The sequence below is a fragment of the Typopeltis vanoorti genome, chromosome 2, assembly GCF_054136105.1.
Source record: "Typopeltis vanoorti isolate ZY-2024b chromosome 2, IOZ_Tvanoo_1.0, whole genome shotgun sequence".
Classification (NCBI taxonomy): domain Eukaryota; kingdom Metazoa; phylum Arthropoda; class Arachnida; order Uropygi; family Thelyphonidae; genus Typopeltis; species Typopeltis vanoorti.
In genome coordinates, this window is record NC_143550.1 from 165,735,816 (window position 1) to 165,757,119 (window position 21,304).

Sequence of the window (21,304 nt, forward strand, 5' to 3'; positions counted from 1 at the left end):
ATACGTGCTGGATAACATACATTTACGCAGAAGATATATTGGATTGCAATGCACATGCGCACACGAAGTACGCTTGTTACCGATAGAGCTCAGTTTATCTGCTTTAGTAAGAGAAAAATACACCAGGAGAACCTTAAAAAATAATATGAAAATTAAAATAATAGAAATAATAAAAGCATTTTTATATGCATACAAAAAATCGCCGGGTGAAATGTTTTTCATAGTGGATAATTATGTTTGAATATTATATTTAAATATAATGTGAGGTGAAATTTGCTAAGCATAAATAAGTTAGGTAGTGTCAGTGTAAATAGTATTTACTTCCACTATTGAAATTTGGCACAGGCAAGGTTCCCTTCCTCCAGAGACTCTGATTTTTAAATCTATAGTTCAAAGTCTTATAAAAAGCATTGTTACATTAAGGATTTAAACTTCACTATTAGTGATGGTCGAAATTGGCTTCCCCGAGATCTTCAAGAAGTTAGTAAAGGCTAAAAGAACTCCGCTTGCTCCCATTGGGAATAAAAGTCATGGAGGATTTCTTCATTTACTTTTTAATAAGATATTAGGAATAAAAATCGTAGTGTACGAGGGCGGTCTAAAAAGTTCTCGGCTTCGAGCATAGATTAGAACACTATCGGCAAGAATTTTTTTCTAAGTTGATATATCTCTCATAAGCATCCATGTGAAATTGCAAGTCATTCTACCTAGTAGTTTGATTTATACAGCTGTCTGAAGCAAAAGTGTTGTCTGTATCCTTGAAATGAATAAAATTTAGTATCGTGCAGTTATAAAATTATTTTTAAAAGAAGGCTTAACGCCAAACGAAATTCATTCGAAGTTCATTAAAGTTTATGGGCACTCTTCTCCTTCGTTTTCGACAATTAAGAAATGGGCTGCCGAGTTTAAACGTGGCCGTACCAGTCTTGAAGACATTCCACGTGAAGGACGTTCAAAAAGTGTGACAACACCGGAAATCATTGATCACGTGCACGATATGATATTGGATGACCAGCGAGTCAAAGTGCATGAAATTGCTGAGACTATAGGCATTTCAAAAGAACGTGTAGGATATATTTTGCATAAAGAACTGCATATGAAAAAGCTTTACGCAAGATGGGTGCCGCGCTTGCTCACAGCAGATCAAAAACCGCACTCGCATGAAAATCTCTGAACAGTGCTTGGAGCGTTTTGACAAGAATAAAACCGATTTCGTGCGTCGATTTATTACTATCGATGAGACTTGGATTCACCATTACCCAGCAGAATCCAAACAGCAGTCAAAACAGTGGAGAGAAGCCGGTTGTTCAGCGCCAAAGAAGTCAAAGTCGGTCCCATCAGCATTAAAAGTTCATGGCATCGGCGTTTTGGGATGCTAAAGGCATTTTGTTTATTAATTATCTTGAAAAGGGTAAAACAATAACCGGGGAATATTATTCCGATTATTTAACCAGACAAGACGAAAACATTCGTTAGAAAAGACCCGGTTTGCAGAAGAAAAAAATCATCTTTCATCAGGACAATGCACCTGCCCACAAAGGTGTTTTGGCAATGGGAAAATTAAGGAATCTACACTATGAATTGTTGTCCACCCTATTATCCAGATTTGGCTCCCTCTGACTTCTGTCTCTTCTCCAAACTAAAACTTTTCCTCGCTGGTCATTTTTCTTGGAATCAAGAGGTGGTTGCTTTAGAGGGGTAATTTGCAGATTTTACAGAGAACCACTACAGGGACGGAATAATGACGCTGGAGAATAAATGCAATAGTCTTAAGGGAGATTATTTTCAAAAACAAAAATAATTTGGAAATTATAAATTCGTTTTATCATTGTTAGGCCGATAACTTTTCAGACCACCCTCGTGCATTATGCTATATATATAAAAGAAACATATGTAGCGAAAAAATACTTTCTGAAGTGCACAGAACTCGCCTATTTCTTCAGTTACCCGTGTTGCTTTTTACATGTGCGCTGTATATTAGATTTTGTGTAAAATTAGGCAATGAAAACTGAAAAAACGCATGAAGTAATGCAGAGAAAGACACAATGAACCAAGATATAACTTTTCAAGAATTTTAAAGATGAGTAGTCACATCTAAAGTGATGACATCAATCATAGCGATGCTGGTGGTTTTCTTTAATCAACAAAAGCAAGGATATCGTTACGCACGTACTTCAGGTTATCCAGGCCAGCAAAATTAAAAGGACCTTAAAACGACATCTAACAATATAAGTTATCGATAAGTTAATTTTAATTGATACCAGAAATGACAAGGAATTTTAGTTGTACTGAAGAAGCTATTTTTATATAAAAACTTTTTTCAGTTTTCATGCTGCCAAAAGTACTTGAGCACTCTAGCTGAAATACAAGCATCATGAAAATAACATGACAATAGAGGCTGTTCCAATAATGTGGATGGCATGGAAAATATACGCATATTGGAGACGTCAGTAATTATCACATCCGATGTAAACTATGACACGCAGAGCTGATGTTAACTTCAAAAAACGAACAAGAATGAATCTTGCTAGTCTGTATTTTGGTTTGCAGAGTTAATTCAAGTTATTATTGCCCCAGCTATAAAGTATGAAGGTAGAAGTGTGTGGTATGGGGATATGCGATTGGCTACGTTTATGAACCCTATTATGTCTAGGCAGATGCACATCGACGTTCTTGGTAATACTGCTCCATAACCCTGTTCAGAATCGGCGCTAGGGTCTTTGCCGCCCGCGTGCAATTTCTATCTAAGCGCCCCTGTAACGATCCGGGCGTGTGTGGTTCTTTTACGTAATAAAAATTTAAATTATTTGAAATTTCTTAAATAAATTTCGACAGAACAGCCACACGTTGGTTCGCTAAATGTGTAACGAACCGGGGGTGTTGACTAGGCAGGATAATCGTTAAAAATCCGAATATTCAAAAAATTCTCAAAAGTTAAAGCAAATTTTGATAAAGCCACTTCACTTTAATCGTTGAATCTAATGATACAGGGATTATATTCGGGCCTTCTCACCGACCCGAATTGCTAACAAAATTAAAAATGAATTTTAATTAAAGTTAAAATTTTAATTTGAACTAAAGTTTAAAAAATTCTTTCATTTTACAAGTTACTAAATTCTTAGTAACTTGTAAAAAATGTTTTAATAATTTTTATAAGTGGAACTATCTTTTAGGAAAATAAAAAAAACTCAAGATAGATGAGAAAATAAGAAAAGAATTCAGAAATAATTAGAACATTTAATATAAGTATTCAAAAAAATAACGTCTTTACAGAATAACAGAAAATAAATTAAATTACATAAATCTACTTGAAATTATTTTAAATTAAAATTTTAGGGTTTTCGATTTCATATTCATAAAATTAGAAATAATGGTTTTAACGTCTAATTCCGCACATATATCATTTTTAATAGCTATTAACGCCAAACTAACAAGCCTTTTTTTGTGACATACTTGTTCTTAAGTAGGTTTTAATAAATTTCAACTCGGAAAAGGAACGTTCACCGCTCGCTACACTAACAGGTAAGGTTAATAGTATTCTTCAAGCAATTGAAAAGTTAGGGAAAGATACATTATTGGACACAATAAAATTAAGAGTATCGAAAGGGTTTTGAATATTTAAATTATCCTTCTGAAAAATATCAGAAAGCACATAACTCGTCATATAGTTCTATTGCATTTATGTCTTTATTGTCGCCGTCCTTCAAGAGAATCTCTAAATCGTCACAATTTTTTCGTAAATCTTCGTTATTAATTTGTAGTAATCTATACAAGAAATTGAAATTATCATAATATGTTTTTAGTTGTTCAAAACGTTGTATTAACGAACACATTGCAACGCCTATAAGTGTATAAAACACATTCACTCTAATTTATCTTCTAGCGATTGTGGCATTTCGTCATGATGTTTGTAGTCAAATTGTCATGTCTTCTTTCGTCGTCGAACTTCCGTACCAGTTTTAAATTCTTGTTCTCCATCTACCTCTTCACTCAGTTCTTTTGCAGTTTTTAGAACTTCTTTAAAATTTGTATCTGATCGATACTCTTGTAAGAATATTTTTAAGTTTTCGATAGATTGTAAATCAAGTGTAATGTTCATATTTTTGTCGTGAAGCATTTTACTCACAGGGTTTATTCTGTTAAGTAAATCATGCCAAGTTATAAGAGAGAAAATAAATTTGTAGTCCTTTATTTTAGCACATAATGTTTGTGCTTCATGCTGAGTTTATTAAAATTTTCATTATTTAAAATTTCAAAAAGTGCATCGTAAATTTCTCCTAACTGATATCGTTAGAGGGCGGATTGCATTAATTTTACTTTCCTATTGGCCGTTTCAATGTTAAATTTTTTACGAACTTTAAAAAGATTGCCCAACATGTGTAAGAGAATGAAAAGAAAGTGTATATTTCTTGAATAATTGCAAAGAAACTAATTGTATCTGCATTCACTTTGACTGCATCGTTAATGATTAAATTTAGAGTATGAGCAGCACATGACACGTAAAAAGCTCGAGGATTTTTGTTCAATATCAAATTTTGGAGCCCATATTTTTTTCCCTTTCTTATTTGCCCCATTGTCATACCCTTTGCCCTCGCATGTCTTCAATGGGAATGTCCCATTTTTCCAGTTGTTCCATTATTGTTGCACATAAACCACGTCCTGTGGAATCTGATATATCTGCAAAACCTAAAAAGTTTTCCCTGATCTTGACAATTCCATTGTCACAGGAAACAAAGCGAATAATAATGGTCATTTGTTCTGTTTTACTTGCATCAGGTGTACAGGCTAAAATTATGGAATAATATTTAGATTTTCGAATTGATAATGAAATTGTATCCCTGATTGCATTACTTAAAGTTTCCTCATTTTGACTGTCTTTACTCAAATAGTGTAATCTATTGTTTCGTTGTAGGCCCTTTCAACATGATTTTCCATAACGGGATCAAACGTCGCAAACAGTTCGACTAATTTTTAAAAAAAATGCCGTTATTCCTTTCATATAATTTATCAGATGATCCGCGAAAAGCTAAATTTTGGCAACCAAGGAATTTTATAATTTCGATCAAGCGTTCTAAAACACTCGTCCAATGTTTTTTTTCCATTACATACATGCTTTGAGTCTGGCAATCGATAGTAGTTTTGTTTTTTAAATTTTTATCAAGTTCCTTCCATTTTAAGAAATTTTTCATATGAGTTAAACTAGTCTCATGTCTATGCAAAGTTGTACTTAGATTTCTCGCATCGTTATACCCTTCTACAAGACTACTTGATTCAGTAGGTGCGAAAAGTTTGCAACAAAAGCTAAAAACAGAATTTAAAGTTTCGGAATAAATGAGCCACTAGCTTGGCACTAGCTCCCCGTTTTTCATTGTTCTATTATAATACGTGTCGCCAAATTTACGACCATATGTATCTCTGGGATATATTATATTTTTCTTTTGAACAGGCCCCATTTGAATTAAAACAACTCATAACTTTTCATCAATATTTCCCCATTCACCTGGATCTTCTAAATTTACAGAGACTAACAATGTGTTAGTTTCGTGGTCAACTACAACTAAATCTTCTCCTACCTGTTTTTCACTTAAATCCTGCGTCTTGTTATCTTGTTCAATAGTTGCAATAGTACTTTCATGAAAACTAGATGATGCGCACGGTTCTTCAACTCTATTTCTATGTATCGAGTTGGTTACAATCTGCATCAGAATATTTCAATATTTTAACAAATTTATTAAGAGCCCTAGTTTGTTTTTTAATATCTGCTTCTTTCGCAGCATGACGCTTACGAATTTGTGCACCGGATAACTTTTTTTTTTAAATTTTTGAATCCATTTCTATTTTATACCTACAAGAAATTATTACACAACACGACACAGAGACGAAATAATAGTTCGCACTGCACTACTGTCAGTAGCCTACTGAGATGCGTGCCATATGACTGGTTAACTAGTAACAAATGTTTTGTACGAAAATTCGTTTCTGCGCATAAAAACTGTTCACCGTTTCACTTTAGATAGACTGCAGTAGACACACCATACTGCAGGCAAGCATTTAACCTGCTCTCGCTGCAAAATTTAAACAGCCAGCTGATCAAGGAGGTAGCAGTATACAATTTTTTAAAATTTTTATTCGGTGTATCCAGACTTATTTATTTTAATATTGATCATTTTAAGAATTTTTTGTTTTTATGATAAAAAATTTTGTTTCTTAAAAATTGACTTATGAATCGTGCCCCGGCGGCGGTGCCCCTTCGTAGTGGTGCCCGCATGCACCGCATGTTCTGCATGCCCGCTTCCGCCGGCCCTGCCCCTGTTATTATACCAAGCCATAGGAATATTAGAGGCATGTCAAGCATAGCAAGCCATTCTCGACATGCTTGACATGCCTCTAATAGAGTAGCTAGCTCAGATCACACGAATGTTCAAAACATGTCTGTGAAACTGTTATAAGCATTTCTGTATTAATGCATTTTGGTGTCTCGAGAAAATTCATAGAATAATAAAAAAAAAAAAAGTATTCACCGCTCAATAAATATAAAAAAAGTTTAAAATTCGAATAATAGTGTCTGATTTGGAAGGCTTATCAAGGTGCTAATGACTCTACAACTTTCATCAAGTGATATAATTCTTCGATATGAATACTGAAGAGAAACAAAAATAGACCATTAATCTACTCACTGACATCAATATAGACGTTGCCGCATTTCTTACTTGTAATGGTTTCTTGCGAAATTTTACGTGACCGGTTTCTAGCTTGCGATGAGGTCATTGCACAAGGACTTTAGATGCAGGTTGTTTATGTCGAAGATATGAAATGGCCATGATGGTGTCAAATATGTGTGGCGTGGCTTGGGAGAAAGGAAAGAGAGTCTGGAAGAGGAAGTCTGGGAAAGCTGATAAAATGTTGATTAATAACAGAAATATTTCTAATCTTTGTTTTTATTTTCTTTTACTTTTTTTCCTTATCTAAATTGATGGGGAAAAAAATTCATATTTACTTTTTTCTGATATTGATGACTTCTACATAACTTTATTTATGATCTTAATTTCCAAATGTTTGTGCGTTTCTTCTTTTCATGGTCTTTAGCTGTATACGATGTTTGTCCTTTCGAGATCTTTCTGCAGCTTTGGAATGAGTCAGGAGACGTTCGAAAATTAGTTTGGAGAATAAATGGATAAAAACCAAAGTTCATTAGTACTTTTTTTGTTTCATCTGCCAAATGGATCTTATTGTTTCTATTTCTCAGTTGAATTCCCTAGGTCTTAATTGTATTAAGCGTACATCTCAACCAGCAGGCGCTAGACTTACATTGAGGTGCATTCTACTGAGATTCTTGCTCCATAGACAATTTTTTTTATGGAGTGCATCCTAAAATAAGTATTTATTTTCTAGAGAATATCTTAGCATATTTTAAGCATGCCAAAGATAAATTGTGGAAAAAATACGTAGAGAATATTTTTAAGAATGCAGAAGAGATGTTAATAGACAACAAAAAATTTTATTTTTCAGTAGAAGCTTGACATTCAATGATATTGTCTCCACATAGACCTTGCAAAAGTTCTGTGATGAGTGATGAACTAATCTGAACAAACCAGTTTCTGACCTCAGCATATTTTCGTCAGCTTTGTGGGTTGTTGAACGTTACCTCTTGTGAATTACCATGATTTCCACCTTCTTTAATTTTCTTGTGCCAGTTAAAATGCATATTGCCAATTTTATGTTAAAAACTAATGTTAATTATTTATTTTAAAAAGAATACAGCTCAAACATGTTACTGCTATTCGTCACATATAAAATGTTTAATAAAATTAGTCTCATGACTTTCAAATTAATGAAAGAATGACAGTAGTTACTTGCGAGTGATGTTGTTGCTTTTGCGGCCTCTAATTTCTAACTTTTAAATATGACACAATAATGATTTGCCATCATCATCATCATCATCAAATTCCTGACATGCACCCTCAGGGGACGTACAGGACATTATGATAGTAGTACATGAAAAGTTACATCATTACAACCTTCCTATCAACAATTTTCTTCCAAATTTGCCTGTTACTTGTCAAGACTCCAACATCATCAGATCTTATATTTCTATCATCTAAGGCACTTTGTACCGTATCAATCCACCTATATCTTGGTCTTCCTCTGGGTCTTTTTCCTGCCAACCTGGCAGAGAACGCTTGTTTTGCTAATCTTTCCTCGCCCATTCTGTTTAAGTGACCATACCACCTGAGATTAGCTCTGCTAACGCATTCCTGGATGGTGACAATGTCAAGTTCTTTCCTAATATCCTCGTTTTTAATATATTGCCATTGATGCCATCTGTTCACGCCTATAATCTTTCTCAGGACTCTCATATCTGTGGTCTCTAGTCTTTGGTCAAGTGTTTTACTTCTGACCCAGCTCTCAGATCCATAAGTTAAAACTGGTTTGAACACTGTCTTGTAGACAGCTAATTTAGTGTTTGACTAATTTCTCTCTTATTCATATAAATTCTTTCAGCTGACTTCCGACCACACCAGATTTACTATACAGACTTGTACTGGATTTATTTAGAAGTATAACATCATCTACATAAAGTAAAAAGCTAAGATTAACATCAGGTTTAATACCACTTTCCTTCATAATGTGATCCATATAGATGATAAATAACACTGGAGAAAATGTGCACCTTTGTTGCATACTTGATTTAACATCAAACCATCTTTCCGTATTCCCTTCTCTTTGACTTATAGTTCAAACAGAGAATATGTATTGCTCGATAATAATAATAAATAATAAATTAAGAAAAAATTAAATGGATGCTATCAAAGACGTCTGAACGCACGTAAGAATTCTAACAAAATAAGTTGTCTGTGCAATATTCTTTGATGTAATACAGGTTCAGACGTTTTGATTCATTTTTAAACTAGTAACACATATCCTGACGGTCACAGTAGCTACAAAACGCGAATTAAGTGACAGTTTAAAAATTTCGTCATTATTATTCACTAATTGATGATTTAAAAAACATGAAAGAGTGTGTTATATCTTTAAAAAAAAAAGAAGTAAAAAAACAAAAGATTATGCCCTGGAATTTTTGTGAATTGTGGATTTGAATTCAGCAATTCGAAATTAGAATATTTCGAATATTAAATAATTTCAGTTCCAAAAAAGAAAAAAATAATAATTTATTAACCAGCATTATTATTCCTTATATAAATATTATGCTTTGATTGATCTACTACTGCTGTTTCCTATTACTCTATAACATCCAACAAAACAGATCTTGGTGGGAATCGAAGAACTTCTTTTGTATGCCATACTACTGTATTTACCAATGAAACTTTGCACCCTGTTGCTCGCTTTGAGGGATTAATGTCGGTGACGCTATTTTGGTGACCTTGATCTTCGGGACGCATTGAGAATGCAATCATACAGCGCACATGGATGTCACTGACTCCCCAGGTCCGTAACAATGTGACTGCTTGCAGTCCATTTTGTTCCCGCAGGGAAAAAAAAAAAAAAAAAAAAAAAAAAAAATCCTGTTTTGTTAACCTAACAATGTATTACAGACAGGATTTCTCCTGGGAAAATTTTTTTTTTTTTTTGTGTGTATATGTTTATTGATTAAACCTGTTAAATGTATTGTGTTTGTGAATAACATATCAAATAAAAATCAAATGATATATATATATATATATATATATATATATATACAGGTTGTTCGGGATAAATTTGACAGTTTCGTAAGGAAAAAGAAAATCTTCTTTGTATCTATTAAATTTAATGAATTGACAAAAAAACATTACAGGCAGAGTTAATTACAATACTATCAACAAGATTTACTCAAAATAACCACCATTAGCATCGATCACAGCTTCAATTCTGCTTCGGAACCTCGAACAAGCTGATGCTACAGTCTCCCTGGGAAGGGCCGCAAAAACTGTTTTAATTTTATCCATTAACTGGGCTTTTGTATTACTGGAAGTGCGATTGGTGTCTTTTTCAACTGCGCCCCATACAAAATAATCCATGGGGTTAAGGTCTGGGGAGTTTGGAGGCCAAACATTTGGACTGGTGAAGTCGTAGAAATTTTCAGACAACCATTTTTGACTTTTCCCAGAGGTGTGGCAAGGGGCCGAATCCTGCTGCCATACATACGGCCTACCATTGGCTACCCTTGTTATCCAGGGCTTGACTACAGTTAGCAACTCCACGAACAAAGCCCGAATTCCAATGCCAGGGTTCTTCAACACCTGTTCCTGCAGATTTGCGAGGAATTCTGCTGTACGAACGCAATCAGATCGTCTGCTAGGGATCTTTCTTCTTGCTACATCCTCGTAGTCACCATTGCAAGTCTCTAGTTCATGCCTGATTGTTTTTACTGTATTCAGGGAGCATTGGGCAGCAGTCGTAATATCCTTATTTTGATGGCGGGCACGAATCATCATGATACAAGTTATTCTCTTCCATGATTCAGGTGGGTTCTAGCTATCCATCCTTTCTGACATCTTGTATATGAATGAAGAAGGGTCCAAACTTTTAAATGAAGAGAAGTGTGTGTTAATACATGTAACTTACGGAAAAATATAATTAATTATAAATATGTCAAATTTATCCCGAACACCCTGTATATATATATAGCAAATCTACTGAAAAAAATTACATAATTGTGACAGTGGAAAGCTTAAAAAGCTTCATGGATATAATTTATAAATATTTTAATAATGATGGATAAAATCCATTTAATTTTGTATACAATACTTTTAGTTTTCACCCTGCTGCTGCTGGAAGGGGGGGGGAGACAATCATTCCTTCCACCAGGCAAGAATGATTGTAGATAATCATTAGAACAAGTGCGTTAAGTAATAGTATTCTTGTATAGTTGTACCATGTATTATAATAACAATATCTGAACGTAGAGCCGTTTTTGATATATGCTTAATGTAGGTTTCTTCTGCCTAATTTTACAATTAAATAATTCCAACTGAAATGACATTGAGCAATTTTTATAGCGATCCTAATTACCAATTTTCATTAAATTATATCAAACAAAGAAGGAATTATTATTATTATTATTATTATTTCGAATCACGTTGGAAATAAACTATGGGAGCAATAAGTAATCATAAGTATACAATAGCAGAATTGTGTGATTTAACAATTTAATCTAACCATAAAGTTTTGCATGTTTCGCTGTCCACTAACAGCTTCATCAGGTAGAGTAAATAAAAATAAATAAATAAATAAATAAACCGCTAACGGTTTTTATTCCTCAGTTTCCAAAAGTTAGAACAAAATAGTCTCGCCGACTCCCTTAATAAATTAGTAATAAATTAAGAACCCCTCAACCTTTTGTGGGGGTGAGGGGTTCACCTTGGCCAAGACTATAAATGATGTTAATTAGCAAACAGGAAAGAGAGTGTGACCGACAACTTCCACTAAGCCTAACACTGTGTTTTGTTGTCTGAAACAGTGTGACTTTCACGGTCGATTTTCTTCAGTTGCGAAATTAAAATCTCCAGATTTCAGAAAGAAAAAAAACCCTACTTGCTTGTGCCAGAGATCAACCAACTCTATTCTCTAATGCCTTTTATTCCCCAAGATTCGGAATAGGTGGAGCTTCTTTAGCTCTAACTAACTTTTGATGTTAGATGGGCAACTAGTGTCCATTCTTCAAGCCCTCACTGATAGTGAGCTCAGTCTATCAATGAACCAAGGCTTTTCAGGGGAGAGAGGGAGAGAGAACAGCAGACAATTGCCATCATTTCGTATCCGTAAACCTTCGCCTTCGTATCACTGTTTGCAACAGCATGATCGGTCAGTTTTTCGAGATGCGAGATTGAAAATCTGAGTTTCGAGTAGAAAATCTTACTTGTCAGGCCAAAGATTGAATAATTCTTTGGAGACAATCTAGCATTATGGAAACAAACAGCATTTCCATGGGATTATGCAGAGGAATTATTGACTAGAAAATATACAAGAAAAAAAAAGGATAAAAGATCTGAGAACTTCTAAACAAAAACTGTTTTGTTTTATGAAACTCATAACATGAAACCTGAGTTTCATATTACATGAGAAGTCTACTATATAATTTATCAGACTGTCATTACAATAGTAACAATTATCTAAAACCTTGCACAACAGTGATTGACTTTGATCCATATTGTAACTGATATTATGATTTTCAAAACGACAATTGCTGTTTAGAAATTTTAGTTCTTTTTATATATGGATAGGTTAATTTTCCTGATGAAGCTATTAGTAGACAACAAAACATGAGTGCGACCACAGATGAGCGAACCCTCGACACTTCTGCGCATGGCAAAAGAAGGCAAACCCATTTTGATAATAGGGTAATCGATGCGTTTCGTGGGATGAGCATTTACCCATGGAAAAATTAGCTTTTCTTTTATGAACATTCTAGTTTTTAAAATGGTAACTATTTTGTTTGCATAACAGTTTGAAAATTTTACGTAGAAAGCGTGTGATTTCGCGCGTTGGTAATAAGGGCTGTACTAATTCGTATATCCCTTATTACCTAAGGTTTGCTCAACTGTGGCAGACAGTATAAGTTTGTTTATATGATTGCGTTAAATCTACGAGTAATCCCGCTATTGCGCAATTATTGTTAATAATTTCGAATCGTTTTGAGAATATAAACAACTAAAACGGTTATTATCATATTTTTATATGATTTTTGTATGAAGTAAGTATTTCTATTTTGCTTTTGTATTTCTGTAAAATTTTCGTGTCGTTGAGGAATTCGAGTCACAGATAAAATAAAATAAAATAAAAAATTAAATGAAATGAAAACAGAAAACAAATGTGCAATATAAATCAAAATCCAAAACAAACTTCATAAAAGAAAGAAGGAGAAAAGTCTCCAAATTGATCTAAATCTTCAAACATCAATCTAGCCTCTAGAGGTTAGTCTGCAAATAAAATTATCTGTAAATAATTAATCAGGGATAAATAACACAAAAATATTTTTTATGTTGAAATAATTACAATACTGATTTAATGTTTCATTATATAGGAAGCTTTGTTTTGCTTTACTATATACTTTTTTTTTTTTTGTAAAATTATGATGTTAATTTCCTTCAGTTCACTCCCAATTCATTTCGCCTACACTGCTACATTTCTATATAATCATAACATCAGCATAATGCACTGTTACCATATACGTACTAACTGTGCCAACTTTCTAGTATCACATTCAAGTAAATGTGTTTATCCTTTTATAAATTCGAAAATAAAAGATTTCTATGCGGATATAATGATTCACCGTATGCATGACTGAATTTCATTTTAAAATATTAAAATCAAGATTTATTAACTGAGAAAAATATTATAATTTGCACTAATTTATTTATTTTTGAAATGCCATGAAAATATTTCATTTCTTGTCAGAATATTCTTGCGAATTAATAATTTGGAATTTTTGAATATGTAACTGTGTTATTATTATTTGGCACTAATAATATTTTATTAATAATAATATTTTAATAATATTTTATTATTTTAATATTATAAATAATATTTTTATTAATGATATTTTTTTGGATTTCAATCGAAATATGATCTGCCGGAATAGTGCCCAATATTAAATACAGGCGTAAAAATTATTCTGATTTCAAGTTATTTTACCGCTACATGGCGCGATTGCAGATAATCAAATATTGTGCATTTTTTTTTTTTCTCCTCTTGACATTGAGATCATCGATAATTGCAGTTTAATTTAGAAACAGGTGTTTGCTTTCAACAATTGTGGCATTTGGCGCTGCTTACCGAGGTTAAAAGCTCATACTATGAACATAAGCGACAGAAGTTTTAGATCTCACCATAATAAGATAAATGACAACAGAAAAGCTTGAAAATTATGAAATGCACTTTACCACATAATTGTTAATCATTTATTATTAATTCATATGCTCCATGAGTAAATGAGAAAAAACAAGTAAAAAAACTTGACCTGGGAAAATTGGTTGCTGTTTTTGGCAAATATCCAAGATCATAAACCAGAGAAACGTTATTTTCAGTTGCTTTTTTGTGAAGAAAAGGGAGTGGCAAATTATTGGTCCTAATTGACTGACTTTAAAATGTTTCTCGACCTTGGTTTTAGCAAGTTAATTTTGTCGCTCTGATTAGTAAACGCCAACATTTGTTGCGCGGCTGTTATTTTTGAAAGCTTACAACGTCGAATGCCATATCTAATAAAATGAAATCTCAGAAAAAGGTTTATTAGCACACACACACACACACACACACACACACATGCGATGATGTTTTACAAAGGCATCAACTGTGCTTCGTCCATTTTAATTTGCTTTTAATTTCTCACATTTTAATCTTGTTATTGACAAATCTACTGCAACTCTAAAATTCAGCGAAGTAGTTAGTTGTGTGTCGGGGGGGAGTAGGAAGCGTTGGCCTTTAATTATTAATACTATTACTGTTATTACATGACACTCCTATGAGTCCAAGGACGCATCGTGGGAGGGCACACTGTTCCACTAATCACAATTTACTGTCTCTCTTACTTAATCCTTCCGCTACACCACCCTACTACCATCAACACAACGCCATCTGCTGTCCACCATTCCCAACTACCAATAGTATTTTTGACTATAAATTACGTGTGTTCTCTTAGCCGATTTGTCTGTATGCAACATGATAAATCCAAGATAAATTGGATTTATTTTGGATAAATCACAAGTTTCGGGAGAAAGAAAAAAAAAAAAAACTGCTGCCTTCGTATGAGATGGGCTAACTCATCTTCAATGGAAAAAGTCCACATAAAGATTCCTCTCGTTACTATTTCGGTCTCATTCTATATTTACTTGACTTTCATACTAGTTAGAACTGGAGTATCTTCTTAGTTAATCTTCAGCTATCCATTCTTTCAATATATTCGATTCTTTCTCTTTCTCTCTCTCTCTCTCTCTCATTCATTTTATCTATTACTCAGTCTTTTTGAAGTTCTCGTATTTTTTTTCTTCACAAATACATTGATAATTAAAAATTATCATCAAGTATTATTTCCATAATAATGTTCATTTTTAATATTTTACATAATAAATCCCTATTTTGTGAAAAATCAAAATGCGAGTATGTCAAATTTATAATTAATTTTGGATGTCTAAAAATTAATATTTTTTTTTTTAAAATAAAAATCACTAAATGTAAGGATTAGTAGTATATATCTATCTATCCGACTTTCGTAAATATTTCTAATTATCTCTTCAAAAATGATTCAGCAATCACCTATTTACTAGAATAGCATTCGCTAGTCATTCCCTGAATAATTATCGTCTGCGCATATGTGACGCAGTTGTCTGAGACAGACGATTTACTCTGAGGTAGTCATTAAAAAATAAACATTGAAAACACAATTGAAAAAAGCAATATTAATTCTAAAAAGCAGATATGAAGTTACAAATGCAGAATCTTCGAAACATCCAGTGACAGCAACAGGAGACGATAATAATTCAAGCCACGTGTTTGACCTCTACTCTGCGAGATAAACTACAGTTCTGTGTACACTCGTATAGCGTGCGCACCTTTCTTTTATGAGGACAAAGAGTTGGGGGGAAAAACACGCACTGACTGCATTACAAAATATATTGCAAGTAGAAACTGCGCGGTTTAGCATACTGGAGCGACATCTAGTGATCAACTCCAAGTAGTAATTATGTTTGTGATAATACCATCTAAATAACAAACTCATTCATGGATTCATTTGAATTCGAGACATAGGAGTAGTTATTTCACCAGCAGTTAGAGGTAAAAGAACTGACTGCTAACCTTGGACGAGTCTCAAAACATAACTGGCATTCATAGCGCTATCATTAAAAGTACAGATGATGTCATGTATAAAATACACCTTCTTGAAAAAGTTAAATACACATTTATTCAATATCGTGTGCGGAAGGGTGCTCTGTAAAAAAAATAAATAAATAAAATAAATAATAAAAAGACTCAAGGTGTGTGTGTGTGTGTGTGTGTGTGTGTGTGTGTGTGTGTGTGTGTGTGTGTGTGTGTGTGTGTGTGTGTGTGTGTGTGCGTGCGCGCAGGGGTAAGTGCAGGTAAATAAATAAAAAAATCCATGGAACTTATAGCCGAATCAACTGACACTGTTAATTGCGTGTGTTCTGGGTCGCTTTGTCTGTTTTACAAGATAAAATGGATTAAAAGTTTTAGATGGGATTCGAACCCAGGTTTTTATCGATCTTATGGTCGGGAAGACCTGGCTTCGAAGTCGACATCGTCGATACCAACTAAATACCGAAGACGCCAAGAATTCCCCACCTATTTTCATTCTTTCTGTTCCCTGGTTTGTAATTTTGGTTTTCAATGGGAAAAAATGCGCAGAAACGCTGACTACAAGACGCATGATTAAATCTTCAGTGACAATAACTAACCCTGATAATTTCCATATGAAATATTCAGCAGTATTTCTAATGCTGTGACATGGCCATCATATGTTATATAGTACTGAAGCTTTCCCAGGTTTCCTTCCAACGATTTTGTTAGTTGCCGACATTTACACAGAATGTAAATGGAATTCGTATACTTTCAAGGGACATTTTCCCCATTTCAGTGACGCTCTCGCAATTGATTCCTAAGAGACTGAGTAGAGAAAAAAGGTGTACTAGAGGTCCAGAGATCAATGATGGCATTTAGTTATTATCTTTGAATGTCACACTTTTTTTTCATCTTCTGTACATTTTCTCTCTCTCTCTCTCTCTCTCTCTCTCTCTCTTTATAGTAAAGTAATCCACTACTTAAAATCCCTAACAGTGACATATTACAACCCTTTTAGCATTACTTGAATCCTAGGAAATTTTATGAGGTGGTCCATGAATTGAGTGATTATGTTGGAAGAGTATCCTTTAAATAAATAAATAAATTCTTATATCTAACTTGGAAATTCATCCTTAACCATCTGAGCGCATGGCTATCGATGATTTTAGAGGCATCGAGGTGAGGGTATGGCAAACAGCTGCTGCCTTTTTGTGATCCTAAATCGTATTGTCTGAAATAGAGTGAGTTCAACAGTCGATTTTTTTCTAAGATGCGGCGTTTAAAAACTGTAGATTTCAAGAGAAAAACCCTGTTTGCTTGCGTCCAAGACGACTAAAATAGAACCTGTAATGGCTTTTTCTTCTGGGAGGGAGGAGTCTAGCATTTTGACACAAGAAACATTGCCACAACTACAGAAGGATTCTTGGAAAGTGTCCTTCTCGTATAGAAATCCGAAGAGATCTTGTGTTAACCTTACATTAAAATGGAAGCCATCTAAGATTAACGCTCTCTACATCTTTGATGTATGTCAAAGATGTGGAGAAACTCAGTCAGAGATTTTTGCCAGGCTTGGTGCAGTGATTCGAATCCCAAAGTTACTAAATGCACGATGGGTTCATAACCTTTCGTCGAGGGGGGAAGGTCATAAGCCAGGTGTTGATTTTACTGTTTGTTGGTATTTGCTTAAAAGACTTCAACTGCTATTACACAGTTTTACTTTTTTTTGCAAGTAGGGTTGGATTTGGACATGGTGTGTTTGTTTGTGTCCTTGTAGTGGTGTTTTTTTGAGAGGGGTTTGTCATAGGATGTGTGTGTGTGTGTGTGTGTGTGTGTGTGTGTGTGTGTGTGTGTGTGTGTGTGTGTGTGTGTGTGTGTGTGTGTGTGTGAGGGAGAGAAACAGGAATTTCTCTAATTTTCATTCTCGCTATAATATTTATATAGCGCCTGTTTCAGCTCTCTGTATGTCCATAGGTTTCTGTTGTAGAACGGCAGTGTGTTTATCATGTCAGGTACATAGAAGTTTCGGGTGGCTTTGCCGTGCTGATTGTTGTACTTATATGTTATGTAGTTTGTTGACTGTGGTCTTGTTATCTGATATGTTGTTCTGGTTACTCTATAGGTTGGGCTGTAGTAATGTTTTAACATGACTGTGTAGTGGCATAAGTGTTTCACCTTAAATATTTTGTGTTCTGCCCGTGCTTCCTGCATAAGTGTGGGTTGTTCCCAGAATATCAGTTTTATCATTTTATCTTGCAACCATTGTAGCCTGTTAAGTCTGTAGTCTGCGCTGAATGCATATGATGTGATTGCGCATCTTAAAATGTTTTCACAATATGCTTTATAAATTAAGTATTTTTATGTGTGTCGGAGCAATGTCTTTTAATCGGTATAGTTTGCTTGCTATTATCCTAAGCTTGGTGTGTAGGTAATTTATATGGCTATTCCAAGCTTAATCAGCTTGAAGTGAAGTCCGAGATAGTGTGTTGTTTTCACCTGTGTGATGGTTGTGATTTTAGGTTCAGCGCTTTGTGTATAGGAGGATGAATGTCGGAGAGTGAGGTATTTAGTTTCTATGGGCAAGGTTTGGGGGTTTTTGAATATCATTAGCTTTGTTTTTCCAGGGTTTATATATATGCCGTTTTCGGTTAACCAGTTATTGATTTGGTTGATGTCGTGTTCCATATTTGTGTAAGCGATATTTGCGTTGTTGTGAATGGATACTATGGCCGTATCATCTGCGTATTGGAAGATTTTACTTTTTAGGGGAAGATGGTTTATGTCATGTGTGTATATGTTAAATAGAATGGGAGATAGGACAGCTCCTTGCGGTACCCCACAGGTTACCTCTTTGCTGTACGCTGATCCTATACGTGTAATGTGCTTCCTGTTTTTCATGTATGCTTCAAACCACTGGAGTAGACGACCTCCGATTCCGATATGCGTTAATTTCGTTAACAAGGTGTTGTGTGTCAAATGCTTTTGTTAGGTCAATGAATACGATTAATGTTATTCTATTTTTATCCAATGCAGCGTTTATTAGGTCTGTGAAATCTTCCAGGAGTGTTGCTGTTCCTTTATTCTTTTGAAAGCCATATTGTTTTGGGTATGATTTGAAATTTTTCAACGTATGTGGAGAGTTTGCAATGCACAATGCGCTCCATGATTTGGTTGATTACAGGCAACGTGGCGATGGTTCTGTAATTACTTATAATGTTTCTTTTTCCATGTTTATGTATGGGTGTGATTGATGCAGTCTTTAGTGTTTCAGGTATGTGTCTCGTTTCGAAGATTTTATTTAACAGTTTTTGTATAACTGGACATAGGTTGGTTGAGTGTTTTTTGGTGTCTTTTGGTGTGATTCCGTCTATCCCGGGTCCTTTGTTAGGATTAACGCACGCACACACACACACACACGCGCGCGCGCGCGCGATGATTTGGAATGTCATGACGTATCACTGAACTGTAAAGCCTGAACGAGATATTCTGTTTCATTAAGGACATACTATGAACAAGAAATACGCACCCTACAAACACCTTACAAACTTAATGAAACACAATATCTTGTTCAGGCTTTACAGTTCAGTGATACGTCATGACATTTCAAATTATTGTATGTGTGTGTGTGTGTGCGTACGTGCGCGCGCGCGCACGCTACTATTGTAGTTTGTAAGGCTCCTCTATTCAAAAGGTAGTTTATTTAGCATGTCTGGGATGTAGAAGCTTTGAGTGGCCTTTTCGTAGTGATTATTATATTTATATGTGATATAATTAGTTGTCTGAGGTCTTGTTATATGGTATGTATTTCTGACTGTCCTGTAGTTGGCATCGAAATAATATTTTAGCATAGCTGCATAGCACGATTCCCTCTTCCCTCCATAAAATAGGGGGGGGGGAATCGTGGAATCGGTATTCTTACTCCTCCATCTGTTCAGTCGCCTTGTCTGATACCCCCCCCCCCACCAGAATATTTCTGGAAAGAAGTAAACTGAGCAGTCAAATTGCATCTTCCACAACAGAGATGCTTCCTTCTTTTGATGGGTAGGCATCGAATGTAACGCAAATCGGTTTTGAAATTAAACTAATCGATCAGTAATAAGCAAAAATAGAGAAATAATTAAATCAATAAATATAAAATAAAAAATTCTTTTAAAAATATAAGGAATCATGTCAAGTCGAGGCTCACATGATTAATAACACTGTCCTGTTCTGATCAGCCTGCAGCACTCTACTAACTAGGCTGATAATCAGCCTGTACTCTAAAAAAAGGACAAAAAAGAAAGAAAGAAAGTTATTGATCATCCCGTATATAGGTCATATTAGCTAGATCGATACGCTTTCGTAAAGAAAAGATAATGAAGAAGAAAGGGCTATAGCAAGTCTGACATCACCCATCAGCATCTGCTTGATGAAGTTTCAAAATGAAGACACAGTTTTACTTTTGTTCTACACTTGCTTCCACAAAAACTTTCAAGAAAATTTCTCCCTTTTTTGGATTGTCAACTCACAGTTTGTCCTCCATTCTATGGAAACTGAGCATGCCCAATGAGGGCCGTATTTGCTCTGATAGGGACGTGTCGTATACTACGGACACACCCCGACATATAGAGTTCCACAGAAAACTATTTAGAAATACTGATCCACTATAGATCGGGAAATGTTTAGAATAATATTTTTTTGTGGGAAAAAAAACACACACACCTATATTTCATTGTATCGGTTATATATCCTCCTTCCTTTTTATACAAACTACAACTTGGCAAGGTAAATGTAGTTATCTTTTAAGATTAAAATGAAGTCAGTGACCAGATTAGGATCATTAAGTCAAGAATTAAAATTATTGAACTTAATGATCTTTTTCATTCATTCTCTTGCAGTCTAATTTTTTTTTATCGTTCAATTTTTATTCATGGTTAACAAGGACGGTTTGATATTTAAAGCACATATATTTTATGTTAAAAAATGACTTGTGTATTAAGCCAGAAAACCCACTTATAATACTGTCCATCACTTCGATCTAATGAAAGCAACTGGTGACAATTTTGAAAAACAACAGCATTCGACAACTACCGATAATAATAGTTAATAAATTGCAATCTAATGTTAAAAGCATCCACATATCCTACATTTAAAGAAACCTCTAAACAACAGTGGAACCCTTCAGAGATATAATTTGTACCATCCTAGAAGTTGTCATCTTTCTTATCACCTATCAAAGGTACATTGAAATCTCTATGCTTGCCTGGTGTTTATCAAATACCTTGTTCTTGTAATCTTTGCTGCTTTGGAACAAATTGGTCGTTTTGCTGCTATTAGAATCCAATAACATCAAGATTATATAAGGGTTCAGGCTTTACTTCTCATGCCATCGACACTAGACATAGAGTTCATGGTTCCAGTCTATATTCTAGACATAGACTGGAACCATACCAAGATGCTACATTACAGTAGGATCATAATTGATCGTCTAATTTTCGAATCGTGTGAAATCCTACGGCACCATCCTAATCCTAATCGG